This window comes from Saccopteryx bilineata, chromosome 9, assembly GCF_036850765.1.
Source record: "Saccopteryx bilineata isolate mSacBil1 chromosome 9, mSacBil1_pri_phased_curated, whole genome shotgun sequence".
Classification (NCBI taxonomy): Eukaryota; Metazoa; Chordata; class Mammalia; order Chiroptera; family Emballonuridae; genus Saccopteryx; species Saccopteryx bilineata.
In genome coordinates, this window is record NC_089498.1 from 87,843,530 (window position 1) to 87,862,704 (window position 19,175).

Sequence of the window (19,175 nt, forward strand, 5' to 3'; positions counted from 1 at the left end):
TTTCTTTTCTCCATTGTGTGTTGTTGGCCCCTTTATCAAAGATTATTTGACCATATATATGTGGTTTTATTTCTGGGCTTTCTATTCTGTTCCATTGGTCTGAGTGTCTATTTTTCTGCCAATACCATGCTGTTTTGATTATCGTGGCCCTATAATATAGTTTAAAGTCAGGTATTGTAATGCCCCCAGCTTCATTCTTTTTCCTTAGGATTGTTTTGGCTATTCGGGGTTTTTTATAGTTCCATATAAATCTGATGATTTTTTGTTCCATTTCTTTAAAAAATCTCATAGGGATTTTGATGGGAATTGCATTAAATTTGTATATTGCTTTGGGTAATATGGCCATTTTGATTATATTTATTCTTCCTATCCAAGAACAAGGAATATTTTTCCATCTCATTGTATCTTTTTTGATTTCCCTTAACAATGCTTTGTAATTTTCATTATATAGGTCCTTTACGTTCTTTGTTATGTTTATTCCTAGGTATTTTATTTTTTTTGTTGCAATCGTGAAGGGGATTATTTTTTTGAGTTTGTTTTCTAATATTTCATTGTTGGCATATAGAAAGGCTATTGACTTCTGTATGTTAATTTTGTATCCTGCGACCTTACTGTATTGGTTTATTGTTTCTAATAATCTTTTTGTGGAGTCCTTCGGATTTTCGATGTATAGGATCATATCATCAGCAAAAAGTGATAGCTTTACTTCTTCTTATCCGATATGGATGCCTTTTATTTCTTTGTCTTGTCTGATTGCTCTGGCCAGAGCTTCTAGCACCACGTTGAATAAGAGTGGAGAGAGTGGACAACCCTGTCTTGTTTCTGATTTAAGGTAGAAAGTCCTCAGTTTTATGCCGTTTAATAGGATGTTGGCTGATGGTTTATCATATATGGCCTTTATCATGTTGAGATATTTTCCTTCTATACCCATTTTGTTGAGAGTCTTAAACATAAAATTGTGCTGTATTTTATCAAAAGCCTTTTCTGCATCTATTGATAAGATCATGTGGTTTTTGTTCTTTGTTTTGTTGATATGGTGTATTACGTTAACCGTTTTGCGTATGTTGAACCATCCTTGAGATTCTGGGATGAATCCCACTTGATCATGATGTATTATTTTTTTAATATGTTGTTGTATTCGGTTTGCCAGTATTTTGTTTAGTATTTTAGCATCTGTATTCATTAGAGATATTGGTCTGTAGTTTTCTTTCTTTGTGCCATCCTTGCCCGGTTTTGGTGTGAGGGTTATTTTGGCCTCATAAAATGTGTTTGGAAGTATTGCTTCTTCTTCAATTTTTTGGAAGACTTTGAGTAGAATAGGAACCAAGTCTTCTTTGAATGTTTGATAGAATTGACTAGTATAACCGGCTGGGCCTGGACTTTTATTTTTGGGGAGATTTTTAATAGTTTTTTCTATTTCCTCCCTGCTGATTGGTCTGTTTAGGCTTTCTGCTTCTTCATGACTCAGTCTAGGAAGGTTGTATTGTTCTAGGAATTTATCCATTTCTTCTAGGTTGTTGTATTTGGTGGCATATAATTTTTCATAGTATTCTACAATAATTCTTTGTATTTCTATGATGTCTGTGGTGATCTCTCCTCTTTCATTTTGGATTTTATTTATTTGAGTCCTGTGTCTTTTTTCCTTGGTGAGTCTTGCCAAGGGTTTGTCAATTTTGTTGATCTTTTCAAAGAACCAGCTCCTTGTTTTATTGATTTTTTCTATAGTTTTTCTGTTCTCTATTTCATTTATTTCTGCTCTGATTTTTATTATCTCCTTTCTTCGGCTGGTTTTGGGTTGTCTTTGTTCTTCTTTTTCTAGTTCCTTAAGGTGTGAAGTTAAGTAGTTTACTTCGGCTCTCTCTTGTTTGTTCATATAGGCCTGAAGTGATATGAACTTTCCTCTTATTACTGCTTTTTCTGCATCCCAGAGATTCTGATATGTCGTATTTTCATTTTCATTTGTCTGTATATATCTTTTGATTTCTGCACTTATTTCTTCTTTGACCCATTCATTTTTTAGAAGTATGTTGTTTAGTTTCCACATTTTTGTGGGTTTTTCCCCCTCTTTTTTGCAGTTGAATTCTAGTTTCAAGGCTTTATGATCAGAAAATATGCTTGGTACAATTTCAATTTTTCTAAATTTGCTGATATTGTCTTTGTGGCCCAACATATGGTCAATTCTTGAGAATGTTCCATGTACACTAGAGAAAAATGTATACTCTGTCACTTTGGGATGAAGTGTCCTGTAGATGTCTATCATATCCAGGTATTCTAGTATTTCGTTTAAGGCCACTATATCTTTATTGATTCTCTGTTTGGATGACCGATCTAGAGCCGTCAGCGGTTTATGGAGGTCTCCAAGTATGATTGTATTTTTGTTAGTTTTTGTTTTAAGGTCAATAAGTAGCTGTCTTATATATTTTGGTGCTCCTTGGTTTGGTGCATATATATTAAGGATTGTTATGTCTTCTTGATTCAACTTCCCCTTAATCATTATGAAATGACCATTTTTGTCTCTGAGTACTTTTTCTGTCTTGTAGTCAGCATTATTAGATATGAGTATTGCTACACCTGCTTTTTTTTGGGTGTTGTTTGCTTGGAGTATTGTTTTCCAGCCTTTCACTTTGAATTTGTTTTTATCCTTGTTGCTTAGATGTGTTTCTTGTAGGCAGCATATAGTTGGATTTTCTTTTTTAATCCATTCTGCTACTCTGTGTCTTTTTATTGGTAAGTTTAATCCATTTACATTTAGTGTAATTATTGACACTTGTGGGTTCCCTACTGCCATTTTATAAATTGCTTTCTGTTAGTTTTGTATCTAGTTTGATTCTTCTCTTTTGTTTTTCTATCATTTGTTTTTGTTTGTTTGTATTCCATACTTCTTTCCTCTGTTGCTACCTTTTTTAAGTCAAGTGTTTTTGTGGTGGTTTTTTTAAGGGTGGTTACCATTAAGTAATGAAAAGGGTACCTACCATATTCATTGTAGTACCCTATCTTATAAGTATTTCTGCACTTCATCATCCTTTGCTACTGTTAATCTCCATCCTCTCCCCCCTTTTTTTCCTTTGTTGTCACAGTTTAAGTTTGGTTTTATTGTGTTCTTGGTGGAGCTGTTACTTGTGGTGTTGTTTTCTTTTGTTCTTTGAATCTGGTTGGAAAACCCCCCTTAGTATTTCCTGGAGTGGGGGCTTTCTGTTGATAAATTCTCTCATCTTTTCTGTATTTGTGAATGTTTTTATATCTCCTTCATACTTGAAGGATAGCTTTGATGGGTATAGTATTCTTGGCTGAAAGTTCCTCTCTTTCAGGGCTTTAAATATTGGGGTCCACTCTCTTCTAGCTTGTAGAGTTTCTGCTGAGAAATCTGATGATAATCTAATAGGCCTTCCTTTATATGTTGTACTCTTCTTTTCCCTGGCTGCCTTGAGAATTTTTTCTTTGTCATTGGTTTGTGTCATCTTTATTATGATGTGCCTTGGAGTGGGTTTGTTGGGGTTAAGAAAACTTGGTGTTCTGTTTGCTTCTTGAATTTGAGGCTTTAGTTCCTTCCACAGGCTTGGGAAGTTCTCGTCTATTATTTGTTTGAGTATATTCTCCATTCCATTTTCTTTCTCTTCTCCCTCTGATATACCTATTATTCTTATGTTATTCTTTCTGATGGAGTCAGACAATTCCTGTAGGGCTTTCTCATTTTTTATTATTTTTGAGTCTCTTTCTTCTTCTCTCTGTTGTGCCTCAAGTTGTTTGTCTTCTATTTCACTAATCCTATCTTCAATCTGGGCTGTTCTGTTAGCTAAGCTTGTTACCTCGTTTTTCAGCTCGTGAATTGAGTTTTTCATTTCTGTTTGATTTGTTTTTATAGTTTCAATTTCCTTGGTAATATATTCTTTGTGTTCATTGAGTTGTTTTCTGATCTCCCTATATTGCCTTTCTGTGTTTTCTTGTATATCTCTGAGTATTTTTAAGATTTCTATTTTAAATTCTCTGTCATTTAGCTCCAAGGCTTCCAATATGTTAAGTCTTTTCTCCATAGATTTTTCCACATCTATTTGTGTTACCTCTCTTTCTTTTGTATCCATAATATTCGATTTCCTCTTTCTTATCAGCATCTGAGGGTGGTCTTATTGATAGCACTAATTAGAATTAATAAAGAGTAAAAAGAAAAAAAAAAAGTTAAAACACCCCACAAAAAAAAACAGTAATAATTTATTATTTCCCCCTTTTTTTCTCTCTTCTCTTTCCCTCCTCTCCCCTCCTCAGGGAAATATCGTGCCTATAATGGAGGGCCTGATTTGGGGTGAAGAGTTCAAGGGGCAAAAAAAAGGGAGTAGGGACCTACTAAATGCAAAAAAAAAAAAAATAAAAAGGAAGAAAATCTTAGACAAGCATAAGATGATTTGCTTGTAAGTGATGGTCAACTAAGAGATATAATGAGAGGGATAAGAGGGAATCAGAAAAAAGGACCAAAAAAGAATAATAAAGAAGAAAAAATAAAAATAATAAGTAAAAATCTGTTGTATTAAGTGGAGCGAAGACTAAATACAATGGAGACCTTGGGTTGGGAGGACCCAAAATGCCACAAAAATAAACAAACAAGAGAAAAATAAATAAAAACAAAAGCAAAAAAGAGAAATAAAGCCAAAAAAAAGCCTTGAGTCCCAAATTAACTAATTTGTTCGTGATTGAGGATTATATGGGAGGAAAGTAAAATGAGAAAAGAAAAAACGAATAGAAAGGAAAAAATAAGAAAAAGAGAAAAACGAAGTAAGAAATAAAATAGCAGGAGAAAAAAACAAAATAAAGCTAGACAAAAAAAAAAACAAAAGTGGAGAGAGTGAGAGTTAAGTGTTTTGGAGTATAACCTTCAAGGAGGGTGAGGATGAAGAAGAAAAATAAAATGCAACACTCATGGGTAATGTAGTTCAAGAAAGGGGAAGCATAAGATGGGCTGAGAATAGAAGGACTGAGGTAGAGGAAATAAAGGCAAAAAGATAGAAGAAACAAACAACAACAACAACAAAAAAAAATTAGTGGATCAAGTTGTAAAGTCTGTGGGATTTTCTTGATTTTGAGAGGTTAACTTCTTCCTTTTTCTTTTCTCTCCCTCTTCCTGGTCGGTGACTCTGTACCCCAGGCTCTGCCCCTGTGTCACTCTTAGGTAGGGATTTGCAGTTGATGAGATTCTATGGCAATGTCATATAATTGGCTTTAGTCTTGCTGGAAGTAAAGGCTTGTTGGCGTTTGCAGGGTCCAACGATGAGAGAGTTTGCTTTCCTGGATTCTCTCTCCTAGTCCCCCCTTTCTGAATTAGCAGCCTGGTGATCCAGCTATAAGGCTGCAACTGCTTCTGCCTGGGGAGTAAGAGGCTCAAAGAGCTGGGAAATCCCCACTCTATCCCCACTCAGTGCAAGGCTTGGGGAAAGGCTCTGAGAGTCAGGGCCTCCAGTGTAATCAGGCGGGGGGTGGGAGTCAATTGTTGTCAAAGTGACTGTTCAGCGCCTATCATTTAGTTGGACCTCTCAACCCAGGCTTTCCACACTTTGTAGCCTGTTTTTGCAGGGAAGAAGAGGCACTAGTCTCTGCTTACGACTAGTGTAGTATAGACCTTATTATCTGCCAAGTCCTTCTTGTTAGCATTTATCCCTGAATATGGAGGCTCTATCAATCAGAAGTTGCCCCCGCCCCTTTAGTGAGAGGCACTAAAAAATATCACGCCTCTTGTCTTGGATCGCTGAACTGAGAGAGATCTTATCAATTAGAACCGAGGGTGCACAGATTTTATGGGTTAAGCTAATTTCAGTGATTGGGTCGCAGCTGTGTTTCCGAAGGTATTTTAGGCTGCCTGCGTGCGCCCCTCCCCCAACGCTTGATTGTTAGCTTGAATGGCTGGGTGAGGTGCCCTGCCCACGGAGAGAATCTCCAAAGCCTCTCCCGCTCGCCCCGCCGCTGGCGGCTGGACCACACCAGGCGCAGGATAATGGAGCCCCCTGGGTGTGTGGGCCAGCAGGGCGCCCTGGGCGCGTGGAATGCCCAAGGCACGTGCGCGAATGGGGCGCTCCGGGCACCGGTGGCCAGCGACCCCCACTCGCAGTGTGCGGGCCGCTGGGAACGTCAGCGGTGCTCAACTGGACCGGGCGCGCGCGCGGTTGCTCATGGCGGTTCGAGGCGGCGGCTCGTGGCGGCCGCTCGCGGTGGCGGTTCGCGGCGGCCGCTCGCGGTGGCGGCTCGCGGGGGCTCGCGGCGGCTCACGGTGGCGGCTCGCGTCAGCCGCTCGCGGTTCCCAAGTATATGGGCTGACTCACCGCAGGCGCACTCCCTCGCGGCTTGAATGAGCATTGCTGCGGTAGCTTCCTCCACACCCTCGTCTCTCAGATTCAAGTGATAACAGTCCTTTTGCTTTCAGTTTGTGTGGAACTCCGGAATGCTCCGAGGATAAATTTTTCTGTTTCTAGTTGATAAATTTGTTGTGATTTAGGGGAGAGCTGTCGGACGCGCTTCTCACGGCGCCATTTCCGTGACGTCCCATCTTTATTGAACTTCTTAAAGAGCCAGCTTTTGGTTTCAGTAATTTTCTGTTTTTAATTTTATTGGTTTTCAGCTTTTATCTTTATTATTTTCTTTCCTTCTGCATACTTTGGGAGTAGCATGCTTTTTTGTCCCCATTTACTAAAACCAAAGTTTAGTTATTGATTTGAGAATTTTGCTCTGGTACAAGTCTGGCTTTAATCAGGATATAGAAACCGTATAACAGGTTTAACAGGGAACATTTAATATAAAATTATTATACTACAATAAATAAGAAACATTAAATATAAAGAAAATTTATATACTTCATTAGCCCTGAAAGACAGCACCCAAGTAGTATATAAATGAGCCAAAGATGACTCCATGTTGTTTCCTTGTTTATGGCAGGACTGACTATTAGCTAAAAAACCCACTGGCACTATACTCAACATTTTATTGTTTTAACTCTAACCCAAATAAGCATAGTTTTAGTTATTAAGAGATAACTAGTTTTGCCTACCCTACAAACTGCACTCAATATATGCTAGCTATTGATACAAAAAATGACGGCTATGAGAGACTCCAGGCTGCTGCTGACTACTCACTTTGCTGCTAAGGGACACCACCTGGATGTATAAGTCCCCCCTCTTCTTTCTTTCTGTCTCCCCCAGAAGTTTTCTTCTGGGAAGGGAGGGATTTCCCTTGAAGGCAACCTGTCCTATCACCCACGTGAGGCTCATTGTGTGCTATTGCCACACCAAACTCACCACATCAATGGACGATACACTTGGAAGGGATTCAAACCTTGTTGGAAAAGGCATATTTCAGTCCAGAGGATAGAAAAAAAGGTTTACAAGCTTAGTCAGGCAGGAAATGGTCTGCAGTGACTGGGAAAGCAGTGGTAATCCTCTGGAATACAGGTGGTCTGCAGGCAGTCAGCAACCAGTAGGTATAGAGTGGGGGTAGGGACTTTCCATGGCTAATGAACTATGTTGGGTCTGCAGCAGGAACTGGCTCAGCAGTAGTCTTCTGGGGTACAGGTAGGCCAAATGAAGAAGCTGGTGGGAGGCCTTTGGACAGGAAGCCTTTAGGTGCTGTGTGGGTGGGAGACCTTCAGGCATTATTACAAGCAGGAGGCACCTGCTGCAGGCCTTCATTTGTAAGTGCAGGCAGGAAACCCACAGGACACCAATTTCTGTGTGTGTCAAGAGGACAGTGGAAATGTCATTGCCAAACTGGGGCTGCAGGGTCACTCAGGAGTGATCACACATGCTGGACATGTGGCTGGGACAGAACTCCCCTGGCTGCACCCCACTTATACCCTTGACCCACACCTTTCTGTTCCCTTGTGTAGCAGCTGGAAACCTTGGGAGAGCCCTGTCCTCCTGTTATGTCCCTCCATGACTTCTACTGAGAAAACTGTAACATCATGTTCACTTTAAAGGAAAAACATACATGATTTTTTTTCTATTATCACAGAACATATATTAAAGGGTAAATTTGGAGATGAGATGCAATAATTTGATATCCACCACAACTCTTTTCTGATATAACTATTTAATACTAAAATCAATCTATAACCACAGTATCCCACATGTTTTAATATGCTGTTTCCATTTTTTAAAATATTTTCATGATTTGATTTATTGATTTTTTTATAAATAAATTTTTATTTTAATGGGGTGACATCAATAAATCAGGGTACATATATTCAAAGAAAACATTTCCAGGTTATCTTGACATTCAGTTCTGCTGCATACCCATCACCAAAGGAGAGATCGTCCTCTGTCACCCTCTATCCAGTTTTTTTTTTGTACCTCTCCCCCACCCCTTCCCCCTCTCCCTCCTTCCCTCCCCCCACCCCCCGTAACCACCACACTCCTGTCCATGTCTCTTAGTCTCGCTTTTATGTCCCACTAATGTATGGAATCCTGCAGTTCTTGTTTTTTTCTGATTCACTTATTTCACTCCGCATAATATTATCAAGATTCCACCATTCTGCTGTAAGTGATCCGATGTCATCATTTCTTCTAGCTGAATAGTATACCATGGTGTATATGTGCCCCATCTTCTTTATCCAGTCTTCTATTTTTTTACAGTGATTAAAAGCCTTTAAGCAAACTCTTGGCCAATACAGCAAGAATCCATAAAAGAGTAGTGTCCTTAATATGTTCACCAAGTCCAAGTTGGCCCCATCACCATGCCAAATCCCTGAAAAATGCAACCCAACCACAGTTCAGTCTGTTAGGAGCTGTCACAGGGAGCAGGAGTGCAGGAAAAGTTCCCACAGGAAAAGTCCGCATGGCACTGGAATTGTTGTCACCATTCTATACTTTGCAGCTCATGTCCAAGTCCCAATGACAGCTGCTTCTAGCTGGTAATGATTCAGGTAGACTGGAAAAGCCATTTGCAGCATGCGTGGAGATGGAGCTTCTGTTCTCCTCTGCCTGGAGAGTTGAGACCAGGTTGCTTTTCCCTGGAGCTCTGTGACTGTGGCCTGGTAAAGAGAACCTTGGGATACACTAAGCTGGGTGGCAAAGGTAAATTCATAATACAAGTTGGCAAAAGGGGGAAGGAGAGCTCTACATTAGGAGTAGGTCCCAGCCTGAAATATGAGTGGGGCATTGAGGTAGGAGAGATAAAGGAAACACTATATATTAAGCAAAGCAGCAGAAAATAGGACTATCAACACCCACAACAGAGATCTTTGAGGGAAGAATAAAAAACCTGACTATTCAGGCAAAACATAGTTAAGTGGCCCTTGTGCGAATGAGATCAGTTTACCTGCTTCTTGGAAGAAATACCCTAGGCTCGTCCACAGTGTCGTAGATGGGGCCGATGGCCCTGGGCACCTTCAGCCTTCAGTGGCAAACCCCAGCTTTCTGGGCAAGGTTAGGTCATAGGTGGCTGGAGCAGGGCTGGAAGAGACTGAACCCTCCCTTAGAGGAGCGAGGGGGAAGCCTACCTTCCAGTGATCCTGTTCCTTCACAGCAGAGGCATGTAAGCCTGGCAGGCTTTAGCTCAATGACCTTCCTATTCACTATGGAGATGGTCAGGACTGTCCCAGAGTGCTCCCTGGCTCACCTACTATGGATACCCCCCCCCCCCCCAAATGAGACATTTAAGGAAAGGAGCTCGTTTAAAAAGAATGCTATGTGAAAATATGAGAAAAAATCGGCTGTTTTCAGCTTCTGCTATGCTTTAAATCTTGAAAAATCAGGAGCCATATAGAGTATTAACCCAATCTGTTTCCTGCTGCTTCCCCTGGGACAGACTCTCTAAAAGCCTGGCTTCCTCCCTCTCATTGAGAATGTCACGGTCATCAAGTTGAGTCAGGCCCTAATGTGCATGGCATTTATTTGCACGAATGTGTTTTGAGACTATGTGGCAAACCAGCTTCTTTAGACATGGCCCAGAAGGAGAATGTGGTTCTGTTGGTGATTAAAAAAAAATAAATTGTAGTTATCAAGGAAAACAGGAAAAGAGAATTCTTGATGAGAATTTTTAGCATGGTGTCAGGACCCCTAAAGCTACAGCCCATAACTGACTAATTGGATTGACCCCCAGAGTCAGGACATGCCTGGGTTAAGCTCTGAATAATGCATGTGGACAAATGGGTTGGTTCAGCAGCCCTTGGGCAGTATTACCACATTTTACATGTGGGAAAGAGGAGAGAATTCAAAATTTATGAATTGCATATTAAAAGTGCTTTGATACTTTAATTATGGTATTTTTAAATCTTAAACTTTGAGAATGAGTACTACTATTATCATTCCCATTTTATAAATTATGGTATAGATGATCAGAAAAGTTTATTAATTTGTTCAGGGTCACACAGCTGGTTAGCATTGGGGCCTAGATCTGATAGCAGAATACATGCTTTGGAGACAGTAGATCAGTGTGTTTTGCCTTACATGGCTTTCTCAAACAGTTACCCTTACCACAGAGTTTGCTTTGTTATACACACATGCAAACACACACACACACACACACACTCACAGCACAAATAATGGCCTGTGAGTGTCTATAGGGAAAGTGTGTGATAACTGAGACCAAATTTCTAGTTCACTTTATTTCTTTTATTAAGTTTACCAGATATAAAAGGTTGTGAAGAGTGACCTTAAAAATTATTGCCAGCCTGACCTGTGGTGGCACAGTGGATCAAGCATCGACCTGGAATGCCGAGATCACCGGTTCAAAACTCTGGATTTGCCTGATTGGGGCATGTGTGGGAGTTGATGCTTCCTGCTCCTCCCTCCCTTCTCTCTCTCTCTCTCTCTCTGTCTCTCTTCTCTAAAATGAATAAATAAAAATAATTAAAAAATTATTGCCAGGAATAGCATCTGTGACTTCACATCACATTTAATGAACTGGTTATCTAAAGGCTCTCTTTTAAAAAAAAAAATTTTTTTTATTTATTGCCCTGGCCGGTTGGCTCAGTGGTAGAGCGTTGGCCTGGCATGCAGAAGTCCCAGGTTCGATTCCTGGCCAGGGCACACCGGAGAAGTGCACATCTGCTTCTCCACCCCTCCCCCTCTCCTTCCTCTCTGTCTCTCTCTTCCCCTCCCGCAGCTGAGGCTCCATTGGAGCAAAGATGGCCCGGGTGGTGGGGATGGCTCCTTGGCCTCTGCCCCAGGCGCTAGAGTGGCTCTGGTGGCAACAAAGCAACACCCCGGAGGGGCAGAGCATCGCCCCCTGGTGGGCAGAGCGTCGCCCCTGGTGGGCGTGCCGGGTGGATCCTGGTCGGGTGCATGCGGGAGTCTGTCCGACTGTCTCTCCCCATTTCTAGCTTCAGAAAAATACAAAAAAAAAATTATTTATTCATTTTAGAGAGAGAGAGAGAGAGAGAAAGAGAAACAGAGAGAGAGAGAGAGAGAAGGGGGAGGAGCAGAAGCATCAACTCCTATATGTGCCTTGCCAGGCAAGCCCAGGGTTTCAAACTGGTGACCTCAGCGTTCCAGATCCGCGCTCTATCTACTGTGCCACTATAGGTCAGGCCACCTACAGGCTCTTGCTCTGACTCCCCATCCTTTGCAAGCATTTTCTCACTTCATTTGACTCGACTCTGGCTTCTAACTCTGTGTAGGTTCTCACCCTGGCCTCTGTGTGATGTTCCCCAGCTCCTGATACATTACTGGGTAGCTACCCCTGTGCCACCGTTGGCACATTTATCTCTCACAAGCCCCTCAAACTTTGGAAAACATTTCCTCTTGTCATCTCTTCTGAAGATGGCTAACATTTTAAGCCTTGGACAGGTAAGTAGACAAGGGCAGTTTCCTGAGAAGGGAGTGGAACTAACCTTGCATCTAAAGCAAGAGAGGGCTAGTGTGGAGATGAAGAGGAAGGCAGAGCTAAGCTTCATGCACTGCAAAGATAAATACCATTTTGATTCAGAGTCAGGTGAATGAGAATAAATAACCCTGTACCCGATCAAAAGTTGGGACTAAGGAGGCAACACCTTAACTGTGGGATAGGGAGGAGGTGCCTGAAGTGGAGGAGATGGCAGCTGTTGGTTTCTGTCACTGTATAACAAATCATCCCTAACATCGTGGCTCAGACCAATAATAATTGATTTAGCCCAAGACTCTGCAGGTTGAGTAGGGCTCAGCAGGGGAGGCCTGTGGTTACTGAGTCACTGTCAGCTGGAGTGGCTCGACCAGGGCTCAGGGGCTACTTTTCACATGACTCAGTCACGTGGTTGGCAGGTTGTTGCTGGCGATTGGCTGGGAGCTTAGCTGGGCCCAGGGTTGGGGGTCTTAGTTCCTTTCTGCTCGGGCCTCTGTATGCGGGTCCCTCCATGCTGCTTAGGTTCCAGGAGTGTCCCAGAAAATGAGACACAGCTGCATGGCCTCGGAGGACCTGGCCTCATGCAGCTACCATGAGGGGGATATAATAATTTGAAGACAATGATTAACCGATCAACTTGCCACATTCTATTTGTGACGTCAGTCACAGAGACCTATCCACATTTATTTTTTTAAATAATTTTATCCACATTTAAGGAGAGGGAACATAGACCTTTTTTCATGATGGTAGAAATGTCAAAATCACATTGTAAGAGGGCAGGTGGGATGGGAGGTGCTGCTGGCCATTGTTAGGAAGCAGTCTTCTCTGAAGGCGGTGAGAGGATGCGCAGAAGAGGTTGTAAAGTGTCTTTCTGGTTTGGTTTCAGGATATGCGATTTCTGTCTTGAACAGCTTGTTAATCCTATGAAGAGATTAGCTGAGATTGGGGAGCTCATGAAAAAGGCAGTGTGTTGTTTTTTGTGAGTGTAATTTCTTTTTACAGAGACAGAGAGAGAGTCAGAGAGAGGGATAGACAGACAGGAATGGAGAGAGATAAGAAGCATCAATCATTAGTTTTTCATTGCGAGCTGCAACACCTTAGTTGTTCATTGATTGCCTTCTCATATGGGCCTTGACCGTGGGCCTTCAGCAGACCAAGTAACCCTTTGTTCAAGCCAGCGACCTTGGGCTCAAGCTGGTGAGCTTTTGCTCAAATCAGATGAGCCCGTGCTCAAGCTGGCGACCTCGGAGTCTCGAACCTGGGTCTTCTGCATCCCAGTCCAATGCTCTATCCACAGTGCCACCGCTTGGTCAGGCTGTGTGTGTTTTGTTTTAAGAGTATTGAAACCTTTTGTGATAAAGGTAGCCCAGTTAATACCTTATTCCTGCCCAGTTACAACTTTGGTACTATTAGGGCCACATTTCTTCACTCTGGTCTGAGGGAAGCAGAATTCTCTTATGATCAGAAAGATGGCAGAAGAAGGCCTAAAGAATTTGTGTGGAATATCACCTGTGTGTATGCATCTAAGCCTTCCAGAAAATAGATGGTCCTATAGACCAGAGAGAGCTAAGAGATGCTGTATAGTAAGCCCTTAGCACCAATTCAATGCGTGAGTGGATTTTGGTGTTGCCCTGATGCTGGAGCAGAGAGGAGCTCACACAGCAAACGTGGTGGGCTGGCAAGAGCTTTACAAGCTTTTACACATGCTAAACAGCCTGATGAGGTTGATTCTGGGCAAAAGAGGTCTTTGGTCAGAGCTGTTTCTCCTTTGTCTCCCTGATCCACCTCTACATGGATTTAGCAAGCTGTGGCTCTAGTAATATGGAGATGGGTGGGGGTTAAAATATTTTAAAATCATTAACTGTGTATATCTGTAAACATAACTTTCTTGTGTGTGCATTTCAAATGTAGCAGAAAAAGATAATGTAAAGTATATTGGGTGAGAGAAGCATGCTGCCAGGGCAATGGTCAATGTTGAAAGACCACAGGTTTATTTATTTAAGGAACAGATAATGCTATGAAACAGTGACTGTGGTTCAGTGGGGGCAAATCAGCAGTCAGGGGTGTTCAATGTGTCTGTACCTGTAAGGGTACACACGGGGTTGGGATAAATAGGTTGTATGTGGGATAAATATCACTTTAAATGTGTGGTGTTCTCGCCGGGTCTTACCTCCCTGAGAATGTATGACTGCGCTTTCTCCAGGCTGCAGTATGTCTCCCAATGGGCTAACAAACTTAGAAACATCATGCATCGTTTGAATACAAAGCAGTCTTATAAATTGTAACTTTCTTAAATTACGTGTTAAATCATTAGCTTTTCATTTTATCTAATTATGTTTGTCAGGCAGTCAGACATTATATTTACTGAGGACTCACTCTGTGCCGGGTATTGGTTTAGATGTCGTGCGACGACAGAAGAATTTCCGAGTCTCTGCCCTCCAGAAGCCACAGGCTAATTTGGCAAGAAAATAACCATCCAGATAAATGCAAACATATATACACTGATGCGTATAAATCAGATAGTTTGAGGAATTGGTAAGTGCTATGAAGACAATAAAAGTTAGTGATATCATAGGAGTTGGCTGGGGAAAGAAACAGTTTTAACTGAGGGCATCAAGGACGGTCTCCTGGTGGAGTGACAGCTGAGAAGAAAATGGCTAGTGGGAGATCTAGCTGAGAAGCATCCCAAGAAGATCTCCCTGAGATGAAGTTGGCAGCTTGGGGAGACAGAAAGGAGGCCAGTATCTGGGGAGAGATGAGCAAAGGAGCAAGGAGGAGAAGGGTTTTGTGGAGATAGACAGGGGTGTAGTAACATGGGAGTTTCAGCTACCGTTAGCAGTTTGGTTCTACTCTAATGGCAATGAGAACCTACTGGAGAGTTTTCAGAATGAAAGGTGCTATCTGCTTTGCAATTGACGATGATCACTCTGGATGTGTGTGAAGAATAGGCTAGACCATGGAAGAGCATGTTGGGAAGCAGGAGGCTATTGCATTAGTCCAGATAAGAGGCACTGGTGGCTTGTGTAGGATTGATGGTGAGTGGTGACTTGAATCCTGCTTTGTTGCAGAAGCTGAACCAATTAGATTTACATGAGGTTTGGATGTAAATTTTTAGAGGAAAGAACATGAATGACTATTTGTTTTATGGCCTGAGGAACTAAGTTGATTGCTTTCTGATAGGAAAAGATTTGGGAGAAACAGCTATAGGAGGTGGGCATGGGAGTTAATGTTTGAGCAGGTTAAGTACTATGTGATGAGTAGACATCTAAGTGAAGGTGCTCATTTGACAGTTGGATGGTCTGGCTTAAGGTGGATATCAAGGCTGGAGTGATATATTTGAGATTTAATAAGCTAGGATTAGCCCTTAAACCAATGAAATTTGGTGATATTCACTTAGGGATAGAGGGGCAATAAGGAAAAGAACAAGAAGGCTAAGGACAAAACTCTGAGGTTCAGTAATGCTTACAAATATATCAGTGGATGAGGGGAGAGCAAAAAGACTGCCCAGAAAGCTGGGGTTTGCCACTGAAGGCTGAAGGTGCCCAGGGCCGTCGGCCCCATCTACGACACTGTGGACGAGCCTAGGGTATTTCTTCCAAGAAGCAGGTAAACTGATCTCATTCGCACAAGGGCCACTTAACTATGTTTTGCCTGAATAGTCAGGTTTTTTATTCTTCCCTCAAAGATCTCTGTTGTGGGTGTTGATAGTCCTATTTTCTGCTGCTTTGCTTAGTATATAGTGTTTCCTTTATCCCTCCTACCTCAATGCCCCACTCATATTTCAGGCTGGGACCTACTCCTAATGTAGAGCTCTCCTTCCCCCTTTTGCCAACTTGTATTATGAATTTACCTTTGCCACCCAGCTTAGTGTATCCCAAGGTTCTCTTTACCAGGCCACAGTCACAGAGCTCCAGGGAAAAGCAACCTGGTCTCAACTCTCCAGGCAGAGGAGAACAGAAGCTCCATCTCCACGCATGCTGCAAATGGCTTTTCCAGTCTACCTGAATCATTACCAGCTAGAAGCAGCTGTCATTGGGACTTGGACATGAGCTGCAAAGTATAGAATGGTGACAACAATTCCAGTGCCATGCGGACTTTTCCTGTGGGGACTTTTCCTGCACTCCTGCTCCCTGTGACAGCTCCTAACAGACTGAACTGTGGTTAGGTTGCATTTTTCAGGGATTTGGCATGGTGATGGGGCCAACTTGGACTTGGTGAACATGTTAAGGACACTACTCTTTTATGGATTCTTGCTGTATTGGCCAAGAGTTTGCTTAAAGGCTTTTAATCACTGTAAAAATAATAGAGGACTGGATGAAGAAGATGGGGCACATATACACCATGGTATACTATTCAGCTAGAAGAAACGATGACATCGGATCACTTACAGCTGAATAGTGGAGTCTTGGTAGCATTGTGCGGGGTGAAATAAGTGAATCAGAAAAATACAGGAACTGCAGGATTCCATACATTGGTGGGACATAAAAGCGGGACTAAGAGGCATGGACGGGAGTGTGGTGGTTACGGGGGGTGGGGGGAGGGAAGGAGGGAGAGGGGGAGGGGGAGGGGTACAGAGAGAACTGGATGGAGGGTGGCAGAGGATGATCTCTCTTCGGGTGATGGGTATGCAACAGAACTAAATGACAAGATAACCTGGAAATGTTTTCTTTGAATGTATGTACCCTGATTTATTGATGTCACCCCATTAAAATAAAAATTTATATATATTAAAAAAAAGACTGAGATGGAGCTCTGACTGAGGGAGGAAGAAGTCCAGGCAAGTGGGAAGCCCTGGAAACTGGGAGAAGATGCTATTTTTTCTTTCCTTTCCTTTTCTTTTCCATTCTTTTCCCTTATTTTGTTTTCTTTTTTATGACTGAAAGTAACTGGTAGTCTTTTTTTTTTTAATTTCTATTTTGAAATTAAATTTAATGGGGTGACATTGATCAATAAGAGTAAATAGGTTTCAGGTGAATGTTTCTTTCTTTTTCTTTTTAAAATTTTTAGTGAGAGGAGGAGAGGCAGAGAGACAGACTCCGGCATGCACCCTGACAGGGATCTATTCAGCAAGCCCTCTAGGAGGTGATACTCTGCCCATCTGGGGCATTGCTCCATTGCTCAACAACTGAGCCATTTTTTAGCACCCAAAGTGGAGGCCGTGGAGCCATCCTCAGTGCCCTGATGCCAACTTGCTTGAGCCAATTGAGTCATGGCTGCAGGAGAGGAATAGAGAAAGTGTGTGTGTGTGTGTGTGTGTATGTGTGTGTGTGTGTGTGTGTGTGTGTGTGAGAGAGAGAGAGAGAGAGAGAGAGAGAGGGTGGGGGATGGGTGGAGAAGCCAATGGTCACTTCTCCTGTATGCCCTGACCAGGAATCAAACCCAGGACAACCACACACCAGGCCAACACTCTACCGCAGAGCCAACCAGCCAGGGCCTGAACATCTCTATACCATTTGAACTGTTGATTGTGTTGTGTGCCCATCACTCAAAGTCAAATCACTTTCTGTCATCGTATATTTTTCCCTCTTCACTCCCCTCTCCCAACCCCCTCCCCCAGGTAACCACCATTTCACTTTCATCTATGTCCATGAGCCTCAAGAAAGACTTCATAGTCAACCTCACCCAATGAGGCTGAGAAGCCTCATGCAATGAGAACAGAGCATGAATAACTGGGTTTAATGGTATACATGTCTTAGATGACCTTGATAAAATCCATTTTAGTGAAGTGATACTGGAAGAATAGGAGGGATAAGAGGATGCAAGTGTGGAATTTTTCAGAAGCATCAAATGAGGATGATCTGGGATGGATTCATGGTCAAGTGAAGTTTTATTATTTTCTAAATGGACGATATTAATGCCAGATCTGAGGAGATTGAGTGTATAAAGGAGGAGAGAGAGGATGCAGGAAACATTGATTTGATGATGTAAGGTATAATTGGTTTTATTTGATTGCATATCTTTTCACTCCCTGTTCTAAGGTTTTAGATGAGGCCATCAAATAAGAGGGAAGATGTATTTATGTGGACAGTCATAGTCATGACTGTTAATGTTGGATATTTACTTGAGTCTTAAGGATATAAACTGAAAATGAGGCTAGTAAACATTACTGTACATTTTTATAAGAATGGTTTGATGCAGGGTTTGGCATATTTCTTCTGTAAATGGAAAGATAAAGTATTTTTGGCTTTGTAAGTCACACAGTTTGTGTCACACTGTTCACCTCTGCCATTGTAACATGACAGCAGTATGAGACAATACACAAATGAGCGAAGACAGTGACATTCCAACAGAACTTTATAAGCACAGGCAGGATGGTAGTTTTGAGACTCCTGATTTAGCTGCCTGAGTGTGTATTGTGAAGGCAGAAAGATATATGGGTATTAGAAGAATTATCTTTTTTTCCAAATGAGTACAATGGAGTAAGAGATGTGCCTTGAGTGTGTTCACAGATGATTTAGATAAAGGTGTTGGACTATGGGCTCTAAATTGAACAAGGAGAGAAGTGAGAACTTGAGATCAATGAGGTAAAATGCAAAAGGGGTAGGGTCAAGAATTCTAGGTCTCCAAAAGATTAGAGAATGGCAGAAATGATGGTACCAAAATCTTTTAGGAGGTAGAGGCTAGATAGAGAGGGTCCATGAAACCTCCTCTCTTTGTTCAGGAGTGGGATCATTACTGGTGGTAATAATAATAGGGAAGGGAAGATTTTTGGAGCAAAGGATATCAAGGCACTGAACAGAGAGAGGGTTTGTTAAATCAGCTATAAGAATTCTGAGAGTAATTATATAAGTAGTATTGGCAAGAAATATTGTAATCTATATTCTAAAATCTTTAATAAATGAGGAGAAATGGCCATGAGGTCAGCAGATACCTCAGTGATGACCTGCGTTGAGGGTAAAGTCTGATGACTTGGATTTTAAAACAGCTATAGATTTTGGAGGAAGAGCTTCAATGAGAATGAAGGGCACAGTCCCCACTTCTGGGCACAGTGGTACATACCTGTGTGAGAGAAGGCAGCCATCACTACAGGGCTGCAGAATATTTGATATGTATACTGGGCAAAGAGTTGGTCCATTCAATTAAGAAAGGGAAAGGAAATCGAGAAAGCCAAAGGGTAAAGCCCTTAGAGGATGGATTGATGATGCAGTCTGAGTTCCAGTGGTCACAGTGGCTGTTCTTTCTAAGCCAATGTTGCGGCTTTTGGAAGTACAAGACAGTGAACACATTGGTGGCCTCTTTCCTGGAAAAAGGTTATGTGGGTAGTATGGCAGTCAGGAGGACAGGGCAATGAAAGGACAACTGTCCATTCTATGATGCATGAAAATAAATGCTTTTAATTCTTTTTATTATAGGAACAATGGAAACCAAATTATACTTGTTCAGAA